The sequence below is a fragment of the Cetorhinus maximus genome, unplaced genomic scaffold (genome assembly GCF_964194155.1).
Source record: "Cetorhinus maximus unplaced genomic scaffold, sCetMax3.hap1.1 HAP1_SCAFFOLD_3311, whole genome shotgun sequence".
Lineage (NCBI taxonomy): Eukaryota > Metazoa > Chordata > Chondrichthyes > Lamniformes > Cetorhinidae > Cetorhinus > Cetorhinus maximus.
Window position 1 is genome coordinate 15001 of NW_027599228.1, and position 2500 is coordinate 17500.

The 2500-nt window shown below is 48.8% G+C and overlaps 1 pseudogene; it reads left to right on the plus strand.

The window, feature by feature from the left end:
• LOC144677939 (28S ribosomal RNA) overlaps window positions 1–2500 on the plus strand; it is an 8455-nt pseudogene that overhangs the window by 3765 nt on the left and 2190 nt on the right.

Here is a 2500-nt window from a genome sequence, read left to right on the forward strand (position 1 = left end):
CAACAAAAAGATTGCAGTCCATCTAACATCAAAAACTAATAAACAGATTGGCTCTAAGAGACGTTGTCTCCTGAAAGCAGCGCAGAAGTCAGCGGGCACAATAACAGCACAAAGCAGCCAGACGGAAGGTGCTTTGGACATGGAATCTCCACCTAAGGGGGAGGACGCAGAGATGGTGCCAGGGAGCGGTCCCGAAATGGCAAGGAAGAAGCGACCCCCAGCCAGTATTCCAAGCTACTTGGATCTGGACGAACAGCTGAAATCGGCTGAGGAATTGATGAGAGCAAAGAACGACCCCGAAGCGAGAGCCCTAGCCATCGGCCTCGTAGAATGTATAACAGAGACCATACTAGAGGAAAATAAGGTTGTTGAACCTGGTAAGCGGTCCAGGAAAGCAGTAGCTCGCCCTAAGGATGGGAGTAAGAACACGAAGGCAAAGAAAAGATGGGCAGCGAAAAAGGCACACTTTAAAGCCACACAGTTGGTATACAAGACAGACAAAAGAAAACTGGCACGTCAAATCATGGGTGCACCGTCCACCCAACTTTGTCCATTAAGCAAAGTCGAACTGGAGGAGTGTTTTACGGAAAAACTCTCCAAACCTAATAACAAAGCAAACCTACAGAAGTTTGCAGCATACAGGGGAGCAGGAATGTACGACAGCTTAGAACTCCCCATTACTAAGGCGGAGGTGCAAGATGCCATCAAGGGCATGGATAAGAACACGGCGGCAGGTCCCGATGGGATGAAATGGGATAACATCGATGACATCCAGAAAGAGTTTGAAGAAAGGATTCCGCGCCTCTTCACTCTCTGGCTCAAGTCTGGATCCATCCCTCGGATGCTGAAAAAGAGCCGTACCGTCCTGATCCCCAAAACCGATGACACGGAGAAGCTCAAAAGCATAGACAACTGGCGGCCAATAACAATCGGCCCGATCTTATTAAGGCTCTACACGAAGATCATCGCCAAACGCCTAAGCGAATGGGTCCAGATCAACCCCAGACAGAAAGGGTTCCTGGTGGCGACTCCTGGTTGCAATGAGAATATTACGATTCTCAGTAACATCATGAAGGGGGCGAAACGCAACAGGAAAGAGCTGGCCGTTGTCTTCGTAGATCTGGCAAAAGCTTTTGACTCCGTGGGGCATAAAATGCTCATAAAGGCTCTGCAAAGAGTGAGGCTGCCCGACACGTTCATTAACATGATTAAAGATCTGTACACGGACACAGACACATACTTGGAAAGCAAAGACGGAAAGACAAATCCCATAAAAGTCATGAGAGGGGTCAAACAAGGTGACCCGCTCTCACCAATACTGTTTAATATTGCGATGGATCCTCTCATCAGCGCCCTTCAAGAGGCACAGTTGGGCGTCCACTTGCCCTGGAGGGGAGAGAAGTTGTGTTGTTCAGCTCTGGCATTCGCTGACGACATAGCCCTGCTCAGCGACTCCTATGCCGGCATGACAAAGAACTTGGCCATTGTACAGGACTTCTGCCAAAAAACTGGACTGGAGATGAATGCCGGGAAGACCAAAGGCTTCCACTTCATCCACAAACAGAAGACTTTCCTGTACAACACTAGACCGAACTGGCAGCTGAAAGGAGGTCCGATCTCTTACATACCACCAGGAGAGACGGAGAAATACCTGGGTGCCAGAATCGACCCATGGGCAGGAGTGGCTGAGGAGCAATGGGGACCCAAAATCGCAATGTGGATAGAGAATCTGAAGAAGGCAGCTCTTCGGCCTATCCAGAGGATTGAAATCCTCAAAACACACATGATACCCCGGATATATTTTCACCTGATCCTCGCAGAGGTGTCACAAAATACATTAATTAAACTGGACCATTATATCAAAAACGGAACCAAAGAAATTTTACACCTTCCGCCACATACGACGGATGGTCTACTATACAGCAGCAACAGGAATGGAGGACTAGGCATGCCTAGGCTTGAAGTCCAGATTCCGTCCGCTATCATCCGAAAGTTAGAGGCGTTGGAGAGCTCGCCGGACGGGGCGATAGAGGCCTCGTTTGAATTCTGCGGAATTGACAATAAACAAACAATCGAATCCCTGAGGAACCTCAAAGTACTCAGGGAGATCGAAGAAGCCCTTACGGATAGTGGAGGTCCGAGTGGGGCGAATGACGATGGTAGCCTGGAACAATTCGCTATCCAGATGGGATGGGCTGATGCTAATCGAAGGCCCAAACCCATTAATAGATACGAGGCTTGGAGGGAGGTTGAATATTCAAAGTGGGCCGACCTCCAATGCCAAGGAACTGGCGTCAAGTACTACAAAAACGACAATGCTTCTAATTCCTGGATAAAAACGTGTTTCAACTTAAAGCAATCCAGACTCATCAATAGTTTGCTTCTGCGGTGCAATCTCTACCCGACGAGATCCACCCTAAACAGAGGTAGACATCATCATAACAAATCCTGTAGGAGATGTGAGGCCCCCTTCGAGTCACTGGCTCACATCTCCGGCAGC